The sequence below is a fragment of the Molothrus aeneus genome, chromosome 5, assembly GCF_037042795.1.
Source record: "Molothrus aeneus isolate 106 chromosome 5, BPBGC_Maene_1.0, whole genome shotgun sequence".
Lineage (NCBI taxonomy): Eukaryota > Metazoa > Chordata > Aves > Passeriformes > Icteridae > Molothrus > Molothrus aeneus.
In genome coordinates this window covers 68,247,146-68,261,135 of record NC_089650.1, presented here as the reverse complement: position 1 = coordinate 68,261,135, position 13,990 = coordinate 68,247,146, and positions in this window count along the sequence as shown.

Here is a 13,990-nt window from a genome sequence, read left to right as displayed (position 1 = left end):
ATAATAATAAACAACCCCTCATTTTATTTTACACACATATGTATATATAAATACATAAAATAAAATAAAATGAGGGGTATATATACATATATATAAATAAATAAAATTAAGGTTTATATAATATATATATATATTACATACACACAGATGCACAAACACTGAAGGCAGTTTTAAATTACAAATGGCTTTTCCCTGCCCATAAATCACACAGGAAATTGGCTGTAGCAGCCCCAAAGAAGCCTGTCCTCCCCACTGTGGCTGGAGGCAGAAGACACCCAGGGTGTGCAGCCCCCACTGCTCATCCAGGGCCCCCTGTCAGTCCCCCTGCCCCAAAAACATTTTCAGCAGGGGTCAGAGCGGGTGCAGCAGCAGCCCCAGGTCATTGCAGATGAGCTCCGGCCGTAACCTGGAAGTGAGACAGGGAGAGGAGCTGTCAGGGAGGGAGTGTTGATGGAAGTTTCCACTTCTGGATGAAGGCTCCTGGTGGTCTTGAGTTACCCCTGACAAGCCCTCGTGCTGCTGGATGTAAAATAAGTGCCAAAGGCAGGTCACAAACAGGGGGGCTGTGCTTGGGGCTGGTCCCCTCCCAGCTCAGGGTCAGGCTGAGGGCTCTGCTCTCCCCCTGTCAGAAGCCAGGACATCCCTCTGGCAGCCCTGGATGGCTCCAGCCCCTGCCAGGGAGCTCAGAGACCTTGGCACAGAGCCCAAGACCCCTGTGCCTTTGATTATGACCCATGGAAAAAATTACCAACCTTATATAGGGATCTGCGAGCCATGAAAGTTTAAGTAGAATGATAGTTAGTTTGTCACAGGGTGAAAAGTAGAATTTTGGGGGTTTTAGAATGGGGGCTTGGGGTCCCAAGATGGAGGAATTTGGGCATGCCTTGTCCTTTTTCCTTCTTCTTCCTGGCCTCCATCTTCTAGGTGATGGTGGCACTTTTGGATTGGTTTAGGGTAGAAACTCACTGTCTAACACAGGTGATAGGTATTGGAAAATAATTATAAATAATGTACACATAGTTTTTAGTATAAAAATTCAACACCGCCCTGAGGGTGGGTAGTGTGCCACTGACTGAACTGCTGAGCAGACCTCAGTAGGCCAGAGAAAGAATTTTATAGACAACAGCAAATAAACAACCTTGAAAAGCAGAACAGAAGAATCCTGACTCCTTCTTTGGTTGCCAGGCTGGGAAAAGAGACTCCCTGACACATCTCGGCATCATCCTGACCACAGAGACCCCCAAGATCCCCCTTTTTCCCTTATTTTCCACCTCATGGTGCCTCTGCAGCTCTCTCCTGTTCCCATGAGAGCTGGGAAGAGGCACAGCAGCTGCCCCAGTGCTGGTCCCAGGACTGGGACTGTACTGAAGCAAGGGATAGAGAGATGTGGATTAGAATTAATACAGAAAACTCGTAGAGATTATTGTGGTGGCTACATGGAATAAAAACTGGTAGAAATCAAAGTGGAATGCAGGGCATTGTGGAATGGGATGAGCTTCCCACCAATTCCAACCTGCCCTTCCAGCACTGGGTTTACTGGAGGGCCTGAGAGGGGTTTGGTGTGGCCTTGGTGCTTTGGAAATTCCCCAAGCTTTGCTTTCCAAGTGTCTTGATTTGAAAAGCCAGGTGTCTGCTAAGGAAGGCAGGACCCTCCCTTAAATTGGAAAATGTAAACCTAAACCCTCCCTCTGAATTGTTATAAATTTGAAATTAAGGGGCTCTCAGGAAAAGATATGGGAATGGGAATAACAGTTCTTTACTAGGAAAAATAAAAAATGAAAAAAAGAAATAAAGAAAATATAAAAACAAAAATGCAGTAATACAAAACAACACTGGCAGAGTCAGACCATGCCCTGCCCTCTGTGTGTCAGGGGGGTGGCACAGCCCCATCCCATGGGGGCTCAGCCCTCCTGCAGTGCCAGCTGTGGTTCTGCTGGAGCAGGGATCCTGCACAAGGGGGGAGTTTTCCTCTGCAGCTCCAGGGCTGCTGGAGATGGGCCTGGGCTCCCTCTGGCAATGCAGGGCAGCAGAAGCTGCTCCTCTGGCAATGCACTGGGCAAAGGCTGCTGTGCTGTCCCAGCACCTCAGATTGGATCCAGGTAGGAATGCTTGGCTCCTCCCCTGGGCGCAGCATCTCCCCATGGGATGATGGAATTGGATCAGCCCTGCAGGGACACTCAGTGGCCATGGACAGCAGAGATCTCCTGGAGGGAGGATTGGCTGTGGGAGAGATAAAGAAAAAACTGCCCCATGAACAGAGAGAACTGCCCCAGCTCTGACAGATGGGGATAGAACACACAGCCCCTGCCACATCCTGCATTTCCAGCCTAAGACACCAAGCCAGCCAGGGATGGCTGTGTTGGCAGCTCCCAGCTCTCAAGCCACACTGAGCCAGTGCATCATCACTCTGCTGCATCCTTCTGACAGCAAAAAATACCTTGAAGGCTTCATCTTGGCTCATTTCCTTTCCGGGATTTTTTTTTTCCTTAGAGGAAACACCCCCATGTCCTCTAAAGAACTGACATTTTCTCTGAACCTTCTGCCACACCATACCCCTGAGGAAGGACTTTCAATAATGACATATCAGTGTCCCTAAGTCCTGTAAAGTGTTTTAAAAACCAGCCTTAAGGGTTTGATTTACCTGAAGGGACCTCATTCATGCCCCAGCAGGTTGGGGATTTTTGTCTTTCCCTCCTAGTTCCCCATCAATTGAACCTGGACTTTTTGTCCATCAAGCCCAGCATAATTAAAAAGCAATTTTTGTCTTTTTTCTTTTTCTTTTTTTTTTTATTTTTACAGTGTCTTGATGATTTATAGACAATGAGATTTTATCAGTAGAGCACCACATTAAGAAAATGCTTGTTAATTATCTTCTGCTTAATATGATAATTTAGCAAAAAAACAACACCTATTAAGAGCTCCTCATTAGGTGAAACACTTCTCATTTTTTAACACACAAAGTGTCCAAGTTAATGAGGTTCACCTTCGATTTGTAGCTCGCTGGGAGATTAAAAGCTCCCTCCATTTATAACTCCTCACACAGGTCTGTTTCTAAAGGCTCCAACTCCTGGCTGGGGCTCTGCCTCTTCAAAGGCAAGGTGACAAACCCCTCTCTCCTCCCATGAAAGCCTTTCCAGCCTCTCCCACACCCTCCTGCTGCTTCTTTTTCTGTGGGGTTGGTGCTGCTGAGGTGGAAGTTGGACAGGACCAAAGCCAGCCCGTGGTGGGAGGGACAATCCAAAGCCTGTTTGTGTCACTGAGCCCCACCTCTGATCTCTGTGACGCCACTGAAACTGGTGGAGTTTGCCACTTTTCAGGAAAATCACACTTTGGCTGCATGGGGTGGAATTCCCTCTTTTCATTCTGTGTTTGAGGAGAAGCTATTTTGGGGAGTAAACCTGGTATTTGTGTTTTACCTTAGGGTGGGGCTTATTGAGAAAGAGGGGTCTTGCCTTCTGGAGAAGTGGCTCCCTCATGAGATCCCTCCTTGTGAGCGTCATTTTTACAAATACAAACCAAATTCAGGTGTTGCTTCATCCTTTTATCCCCTTTCTCCTGGATAAGGCCACGTGGCTGTGCTGATGATTCTTCCCACAGGATCACATCATTTTCATGGAAACCTGACCTTTACAGGTGGGACAGGAGGCTGCTGCTACTGTTCAGGAGAGCTTTTGTAATTTCAAGGTACATCTTACCCACTTTGTCCAGCTGGAAAATCTCTAAAATCCCAGTAAATGCTTCTAAATTCCACCTCAGTGTCTTCCTTTCTCATTGCAGGGCTGGGAGTTGAACTTGAGGGCCCTCCTGAGTCCCTTCTAATTCAGATTATTCTGTGATTTTGGAGCAGATAGTAATTCCATCTGTGTACCAAAAGCAGGCAGCATCCAGCATTTCCATTATAAATGTTTAGGGAAAATATTCGTGACCAGACAAACTCCCTCAAGTTAAGATTTCCTATTTTTCCCCCTCATCGTTTCTCCCAAACTTTGCCACCCACCATGAATATTCAGCCTGGCTTTGTACAAACCAAGAGATGAAAAGAAATTCCTCCATCCTCCCCTTTTACACCCTTCCTTTTCATCCCTCAGCCATTCAAGCCTGGCCTCTCTCCGAGCAGATCAGCCAGTTTAATTTCATAGTGGCCCGTGGATTAACGATGGTATCGAGCCTGTGAAATGCCTGTGAAAATCAGATTGAGAGGACCCACAGTTATCTCCCTTGGCGAGCAGCATCTTAGATAAGCTCCACACTGATGAGAAGGCCTCTTGCTGGTGTGGGGATTTTTTATTTTTTTTTCTTTTTCACTCTTGCAAACTCATCCTGAAGCGCGAGATGCGAGTTGGGTGCTCTCTGTTTTACAGCACGTCACGAGTAATAAAGGCTCGGCAGCCCAAATGAAGAACTTCTTGACAGCTCTGTAAAATATCCTGTCTTCAAATTATGCCTTTGGGGACCTGTCTCCCACCTCGCTGCTGTCAAGAGCCTGGTGAGTGTGGAGCTGCCTGGAAATGAGTCAACAATTTGAGCGGGCAACTGGAAGGAGTAAAACCCAGCGCGGGCTGTATTTGATTAACGCCGAGGCGATGAGAAGGAAGAGTGGGAAAAAAGCTTCCTTTTGTCACTGCAGTTAACAAATCTGTCTCTGAGCACAGGCAGCAGCTGCAGGAAGAAGGCACTTTATGCATTGCCCTTTTTCAGGACAGATCACTTGAAACACTTTAGTCACGCTGCTTTAATCATCTTCTGCAAAGCCCCAGTAATCGCAGTCTTCTCACGCAAGCCTTGTAAGCGAGCCCCTCCAGGCTGCACGGTCGTGTAAATAAATAATTACATCCCAAATTCTGCATTAAAAGGACATTAAGGCCACAAAGATGAAGTTGGGAAGGGGCAGGATGCTGGTGGCCTGTGCCCACGTGGGGACAGGCATTAGGAGAAGAGCTCTAATTGCACGAGGGTAAAGGATGGGAAGATGTCACCAAAGCCACCCCTCATGAGGTGCTCCCGTGGCCTGGAACATCACCTTTGTCACACCTCTGGCTGGTTACATGCTCAGCACTCATTTCTTTCATATATAGAATGTACAATGGATGCAATTAAATGTGTTTTAATTATGAGAGCTGTGAAATTCTTCAGGGAGAGCAGGAAACGTGGTTTGGGTTATCCCTCCACAAAGCAAGGCAGTTTTGGTGACACTTTCCAAAGCTGGGACATTTTTGGATTAGGGCGGTGGATGGACACATCCATGTCGTGCAGATGGGATGTGGACAAGGCAATTTATTACTCTGGTGAATCAGGATACATTTATAGCCAGGAACATCCTGATCAGAGGTAGAAGAGCTCCTGGACAAAACTGTGTGCCCATGATTGAGGAGCCTTTCCAAGGGAAACCCCTGGATGTGCTGCCTTTGGCTGGTGTAAAGTAAATTTTCATCATAGCAGCTGGAATTGGGCTGTTTTGGATTTGCTAACACAGGGATGTTTGGTTATTGGTGAGCAGCTCTTGCACAGAGCTGAGGCCTCTAAAACTCCTCACCCCACCCAGCCCTGGGGAGGCTGGGGCTCACAAGAGCTTGGGAGGGGGCAGCTGACCCCAGTGACCAAGGGGCCATTCCAGACCAAGAGTTTGGGAGGGGACAACTGACCCCAGTGACCGAGGGGCCATTCCAGACCAAGAGTTTGGGAGGGGACAGCTGACCCCAGTGACCAAGGGGCCATTCCAGACCAAGAGTTTGGGAGGGGACAGCTGACCCCAGTGACCAAAGGGATATTCCAGACCAAGAGCTTGGGAGGGGACAGCTGACCCCAGTGACCAAGGGGACATTCCAGACCAAGAGCTTGGGAGGGTTCACAGCCAGGACATCTGACCCCAGTAACAAAAGGGCCATTCCAGACCATGTGGTCAGGATATAAAGCTGGGAGGAGGAGAGGGACGTGGGGATGGTTGGGGTGATGGTGTTTTGTTCCCAAGTCACCATTCCATGTGATGGAGCCTTGCTGTCCTGGCAGTGGCTGTGATGAGAATTGGGCAGTCAATTCCTCGTCTTGCTTTGCTCCTGAGTGGCTTTTGCTTTCCATATCAAAATATCTCCATCCCAGCCCATGAGTTTTGTCACCGTTACCCCTCCTGCTGTCTCCCCATCCCATGGATGTGTAGAGCTGTTTCCAGCTGGGATTTAACCATGACTCTGGATTGTTTCTCTGCTGAACCCACAGCCCAAGGAGATGACCTTGAGCAACCCCATCTGAATTCAGAGCTGATCCAACTTTGCAGCTGGCCTTGCTTTGAGTGGGGAGCTGGGCCAGACACCCCCAGATGTCCCTTCCAGCCCAAGGCATTCTTCAATTTATTCTTTGTTTCTTGCTGACTGCATGGCATTTTCACTTAAAGCTTCGGGGTTTACAAATCTCCAGTTTCCTTGACTTATTAAAAGAAGAAAAACAGTCATAAAGATCCCATTTTTTTCTTTTTTTTAGACAAGGTCTGTTTCCTCTATTGCAGAGGACCTGCAAAGGCTGTGGTCTGCAGCTTGATTCAGATCAGGGACTAAATTTTGGCCTAAACTCATTCCAGAAACACAACCTGACCACGACTCGACTTCTTTTTGCCCTCTCATCCTTTGTAGAAGGTCTCAGATTCATTAATGCATTTCAAACATTTAAATCCTGATTAGTAATTTTAAGAATCAAATCTTGATTTTTCATTTCTCCTCCTTCAAAAGAGAATTTTTGGGTTGTGACCAGCCCTATTTCAGCCCTGGCTCTCCCACAAAAGTCCCTTCATCTTGCACACACAGAAAGTAATTTAGACTAAAATCTTCTTTGTTGACCATTGATTGAAACCAAGCAATCCACTTTGTAAAAATGTTGAATAGCTAAAATTGCAGCTAAAACCTAATGGTACCTTAGAGATCTAACAAAGAAAGCTCCAAAAAAGGCTCAGCTTTGGAAAGAAATGAGTTTTTGCAGTTGAAATCAAGCAGCCCTAATGGATGTATGTTTTTTATCTATGTATCAGCTCCAAGAATTTGATGTGAGGATCACACCACAGCTTCATCTCAGGAGAGTGTTTTGAAAGGAAATTCATAATCCCATGGAGAGAAGGGATGGGGTCACCCCCTGAATGACAGGGAGAAACCTGGTGCCTGCCTCTGTAAGAAAGTTGTGTCCTGGGAGCCAAACTCTGCAGACAAAACCCATTCAGCCATGTAATCAGAATTATAATGTAATAGTATATTTGAAAGGGGTTGGATTCAAGTATCCACACTGGCAATTTGGGCCTTTCCTAGGTTTGATTTTAAAACACCTATGTTCATTTTGCTCAGGGTTATAAACATTTTCTTTCTTCTTTTTAGCTTTTCTCCTTTTTTTTTAATAAGGAAAAAGGCTGAATTTCCATGAATTCCCCCTCTGTGCCTGCTCTGTTGGTTGTCACCAGGACTCATCTCCGAGATTCATTCTGCAGAGTTGTGCTGAGTGTGATGGGTGCTCTCTGTTGAGCAGCAGGTGAGAGTAGAAAAATCTCATTTCTGTCGCCTGACAGTGGGAAAACTGTGGGATGGGAGCACCAGGCTAGGTCAGTGCTGACAAACACGGGCCAGGATTTGGGCTGGGAGCAGGATTCTTGGAGAGGTTTTCACCCAAGCCCAACAGTGCATCCCAAAATGATGCCTTGTCATGGTTTGGACAATCAATATGTGTCCTATCAATCCACAGACTCTCAGCCAACATCTGCTCATGTCAAGTTCTTCTCTCTCATTCCTTCTCTGTTCTTTACTCTTGCTGGTGACAGGGCTGTAAGGAATGTCCTGTGATGGATGTCCAAGGACTTTGGGTTTGTTTAGTTTGGAGAAAAGGAGGCTGAGGGGCTCTCTACATTTTCCTGAGGATTCAAAGCAGAAAGGGAGGTGCTGATCTCCCTGGTATCCACTGACAGGACATGTGGGAGTGGTTCAAAACTCTGCCAGAGGAGGTTTAAACTGGGTATTAGGAAGAATTTCTTCACTGAAATGCTGGAAAAGGCTTCCTAGAGAGATGATCAATGCCCCAGACCTGTCAGTGTTGAAGAGGCATTTGGACAATGCCCTTAAAAGCAGGCTTGAACTTTTGGACAGCCCTAAACTGGTCAGGCAGTTGGGCAGGATGGTGACTCTAGGGCCTTTCCAACTGAAATGTTCTATTCTATTCTATTCTATTCTATTCTATTCTATTCTATTCTATTCCATTCCATTCCATTCCATTCCATTCCATGTTATCCTCCTTTTTTGTTCTAAATTCTATATTCCATTCCATTCCATTCCATTCCATTCCTTTCCTCAGTCATTGCCTGGGAAGCCAAAAGGGGCCCAGTTTATGAGTTTATGGAGAAAAATTTTCTTTCTCCAAGTTCCTCTCCTAAATGAGAGGGGACCATCACTGGGGTGGGCTATCAAGGCAAATCTTCCAGGGTTTATGCAGCTGCTTTCCTGGATGGGTGAGGGGAAGGAGCATGGCCAGTGCACACAAATGACTCAGGGGATGTGGCCACCATGACCAACAAGCTTTTCTTGAAAGCTGAAGTTTTTGGAGAATTTTTAACTTAGCAAACACATGGCTCACAGGGAGTGGAAAAAGCCATTTCCCAGGTATCAGAATGACTCCACCTCTTTTTTCTCATGTCAAAACCCTATTCCAAAGCATGGAAGAGCCAGCCCTGCTCCTCTAGAAAGCTGAATCAATCTTTTCTCATGGTTTGTCCCATACATTTTCACTCAGAATGCGTTGCACTCATTTCGTATAGAAATCTGAGCTCCCTCCCTTCCTCCCTCATTCCGCCTCCTCTGGCAAATAACAACCCAAATAACCAGGTCCCCAGCATCAGCTGGGCCAATTAAACTTTGGCAAAGTAATGAAGATCAGGAGGCAGGGTGTGAGCAGCCCGGGTGGCCTGACAGCTTCGAGGAGCAGCTGAGGATGGGCCTTGGCATCAGAAAGGGAAAAAAAAATGAGTCTTCCTCTAACTACCTTAGGGGTCATTAGCTGAGCCTGCTGGTGCCCTCACCTGCTTCTCCTGCTGACCCCCTGACCCCCCAGACATTATGTTACATCCCTGTGCAATGCTGAGTCTGTGGGTGAAGTCTGAATTTTACTTGTGTTGCTCATTCAGCATCATTTAAGCTGCACTTAACTTGAGGCTGCTCCTACCCCTGTGAGTTACTCCACGCTTGGTCACAGTAAATTTCATATTCTACTCCTCACCTTCTCTGTTAAGATCAGCCTGCAAAATGGTTGTGTCCTCCTGAATGCCAACAACTGCCGTCACTTCATTGTCTCAAAAAAATTCAATGATCTCCTATGTCTGAATCAGTAGTCAAAAAAAACAAACATTAGAGGGTGCCAGCCTCAAATTTGGTGATTTGCCCCAGTTGGAGATTTGGTGCTTTTCCAGCTCTGCAAAACATGGTTTCAAACTACCTTTGTATGAGCCAAGATTAAAAAAAAAATTATAGAATCAGAGTGGTTTTGGTTTGAAAGGACCTTAAAGACCCTCTTGTTCCAACCCCTCTGCCATGGCAGGGACAGCTTCCACTAGGCCAGGTTGCCCAGAACAGTCATGCCTGCATTGCTTACTTTCTATATTTATATATTTATATATTTATATATTTATTTCTCTAAATCTGTATGGATGATGCTGCTGTAAACATGCTTCCCTGGTTTCCAGAGGAATGCTTTGCTCCTCACAGGATGTTGCAGCCATGGAGGGTGGTTTCAAACATGAATTTTTATCTAGCAATGACACATAATTTTGGCCACAGCCATTCATGGTGTCGGGCTGGCGTCAGGTGTTATGGTTCCTGTTTATGGGTCCCAAATGAGGTCAGAGGTTTTGCTTTAATCCCTATAAATCCAGGCTGAGGGATCAGCTGCATCCCAAAGACAGACCCTGCTGCTCCCAGCTGGTTTGATGGGAAGTTGTCAGGCCACTGCCTTGCTTTAAATCAACCTGACTTTACCAAGGCTTGGGTTAAGTGTGTGACATTTTGGTGCCATCCTCTCAGGTACCTGCAAGGTGTCTGCACATGGTGGTGGCACATATTCAGGGTGAGAGACACTATTTTCTGGAATGATCTCCAAATAAAAGTAGCTGTTTCTTGTGCAGCTACCTCCAAATGACCACTGCTGTCAATTTGGCATAGTATAACCTGAATTACTTTCACAAACCAGAATTATTCAGGGAAGAGCAGTGAGAGGATCAGAGAGCAGGTGTGTAACTCCACTAGGCAATGACAGGCAGGAGCACATCCTACAGCAGATCCTAAAACACTAAAGATCCCTGAAGTCTGTAAAAATCAGAGAAGGAGGGATATAATGTTGGGCAGTAAACTGGGTTATGACTGGGGAGAGTAGCACTTCAGGCTAAATATCAGAGGCATCAATTCCTGATGGCCAGGGAAAGAAAAATGATAAATACTTCAGCACTTGGGGTATTTAAATGTGTCCTTAACAGGACAGTGCCACAGTGCTGCTGTGATTCTGCCTCTGGCTGGACACCACAGGGGCATTCCCAGCCCTGAACTAATTCCCAAGCTGATTTTGGAAAGCCAGCTCACTTCTCTAAGTCTCTTGTTCCCTTCCCACATTTTCTTGACTATTTGAATTTTAAACTCGACAGGGCAGAGATTAAACTTTGAACTTAAACCCCTTAAACCCTGTTGTGCCTTGCATTGTGGCATTCACATTCTCTGAACAGAGAGAGACAAAACTCTCTCAGGTTTTTTCCTGGAGAAGCACAGAGGGAAAACAGTTTTTATCTCTGCTTACTGGTGTTTTGCACATGTGGAATGTGTTGGGAAAATTATTTACCTGAAGGAACTTAGTAATTAGATGCTGGTGGAGATTGTTTATGTTAATTAGCCCATCAGGTCCAAGCTGTGTGGACTGTGGGTCTGCAGACAGTCACGAGTTTTTCAGTAGTATTAAGTGTGATATAGTATAGTAGTATAGCATCTCTCTTTAATGTAATACAGTATAGTTTTAATAAAGTGAGTAGTCAACATTCTGAAGCCTTAGAGTCAGATACCAACCATCACCTTCATCAGAAGTCCTGATTTTACTATATTGCATAAGGTGGCCTTGGTTTTTGGGCACAGCTGAAACAAAACCTGTGTTCTCCAAGATGCTCTGAGCAGCAGCAGCCTTGATTTTTGGGCACTGCTGAAATAAAACCTGAGTTTTCCAAGGTGCTCTGAGCAGCAGCCTTCATTTTTGGGCACTGCTGAAATAAAACCTGTGCTCTCCAAGATGTTCTGAGCAGCAGCAGCCTTGATTTCTGGGCACTGCTGAAATAAAACCTGAGTTTTCCAAGATGCTCTGAGCAGCAGCCTTCATTTTTGGGCACTGCTGAAACAAAACCTGGGTTTTCCAAGATGTTCTGAGCAGCAGCCCTGCCACGGGGAGCCAGTCTGCCTGCAAGGAGGGTTGGCTTTATGAATACAACACAAAGTTTGCCCTTGGGATCCCTCTGTCTGCTGTTGCTAATGATCAGTGATTTTCCTGCTCATCCTGCTCACCGAAAGCAACAGGGAGAAGCTGTGAGCAGCCCAGCTGCATTATGGATGAGCTGGGATTGAGATGGGCTGCCCTGTGTCACTGAGATGTCACTGAGATGTCACCCTCGCTGCTGGCCCACCCCTGGAAGTGCCATTGGTCACTAATTGGCTCGGTGGGTGTGGAGCTGGCTGGAATACTGTAGGGATGTGCTCCCTGTGGATGGAGTGACAAAACTGTTGGAACTCAGGACATCCCTCTGGCTGTCCTGGATGGCTCCAGCCCCTGCCAGGGGGCTCAGAGACCCTGGCACAGAGCCCAAGACACCCCTGTGACTTTGATTTTGATCCATGGAGCAAATTAGCACCTTTATATGGAGAATTACAAGTCAAGAGAGTTTAAGTAGAATAATAGTTAGTTTGTCATGGGGTGAAAAATAGATTTTTGGGGTTTTTAGAATGGGGGTTTGGGGTCCCAAGATGGAGGAATCTGGGTGTACCCTGTCCTTCTCCTTTTTCCTAGCCTCCATGTTCTGGGTGATGTTGCAATTCTTAGATTGGTTTAAAGTAGAAACTCACTGTCTCACATAGGTGATAGGTATTGGGAAGTTAAGATAAATAATGTACACGTAATTTTTAGTATAAAAAGACAACACCACCCTGAGGGCAGTCAGTGTGCCTCTGTCTGACCTGCTGGACAGACCTCAGCAGGCCAAAAAGAGAATGTTACAGATAAAAAATAATAAACAACCTTGAAAACTACAGCCAAAGGATCCTGACTCCTTCTTCGACTGCCAGGCAGGGAAAAGAGACTTGTACCCATCTCAGAGTCTCTCTGACCCAGCAGAAATGCCAAGACAAAACAATCTTTTGTGCCTTTAAAAAGGAAATAAGCCCAGATGTTTCTCTCTTCCATTAGGTGAAAAAGGCATCTCATAGGCTTGGGGGCCTTCACCTCAAACTAAAGGATGGCCACTTGGACTGGAGCCAAAAAGTCCCATCTGGGCAATTTACTAGAAAAAGAGGAGAACAAAGAAACCAATGGCTTTTGTGAGGTGTTGTACCAGGGGCAGGTATTGTGTTGTGCCTCTTGCACCTGGGTTGGTTTTTCTCTGTAAAGAGTTTGTTATTTTACCTTCCATTAAAACCTTTTTGCTTCCAACACTGCCACAGAGGCCATCCTGCTGATTTTATGCCTCCAAAAGTAGCTGAGCTGTCTTAGGTGTGAAATAGATCTCCAAGAGCTTATGAGACCTAAAAACTCAAAAAAGCTCCTATTTCAGAATACAGAATGTGCCAGCCCTGGGTCCCGCTCTGTGGGCAGAGGGGTGGGGAAGCAGGGCTGGAAGAAAGGCTGGCCAGCATCACAAGGAGCAAAAAGGAACCTCCAGGCTTGGTTTGGATGTAGGGAAAGGTGTGTTTGTGGGAGTTTGAAGCTCTGGTATTGATCAGCACCTAAAAGGAGCCCAGAAACAAAGGCTTCCTCCTCTTAAAAGTTCACTTGCAGAAAATAGTAGGACTTGTTCCTTGGGAGTCAGCTTGCCAGGGAAAGGTTGATGTTCCCACCTTGCACAGGAGGGTGGGAACAACACTTTGTAGCATGGAGGATGAAGCTTGAAAAAAAGGAGAGAGATTTCTCTCTTCAGCCCCTTTCTCCACCTGAATTGAGAGGGAGGGCCGGGGAGGCCTGGGAGGGGAAGATTATTTCTCTCTAATCAACTCCACGGAGCATCTGCCCCAGAAATGCTCCACGGTGTGAGGGATTTCCCTCACAGAGACTCCCTGTGGGTAAAGCACTTGGCCAACTTCCTTTTGGCCTCTTTGATGGCAAAACCCCCATTCCTCTGCCAGGCTGCTTTCAAATAATGCATTCTGTGTAAAAAGAAGGCCACAGATGCAAATTCTGCAGTGGGAAGAGGACACCTGGATGTTCTCTATGTTTAGATACAGGTTACTGTGGAAACAGATTGTCCAGAGAAGCTGTGGATGCCCCTGGATCCCTGGAAGTGTCCAAGGATGGGGCTTGGAGCAAGCTGGGATAGTGGGAGGTGTCCCTGCCCATGGCAGGAGGTTGGATTGGGATCATCTTTAAGGTCCCTTCCAGCCCATGGCATTCCAGCCCATGGAATGCCATGATTGGAAGCTAAGCCAGTGTTGGAGGTCCCCAAATTGTGACTGTTGCTGCACAAAGCACAAGCAGGGGATGGTTAGAGTTGGATGGAAGGCAAAAAAACAGTGAAGAGAGCATGAAACAAAATCAAGGAGCAGGGAAGGGGCAGAAGCTGGCATCAGACACTGCATCAGGGAAAGGGTCTGTGCAAGCAGCAGGCACAGCTGAGTTCCTGGTCAGGGACAAGCACCAAGGAGCAGAAGGCTTCAGTAAAGAAGGGATACAGGAAAGCCTTATAAATATGATTGTCTGGCAAAAGATTTTGAGAATATGGAAACTATAAGTGAGATTGAAATGA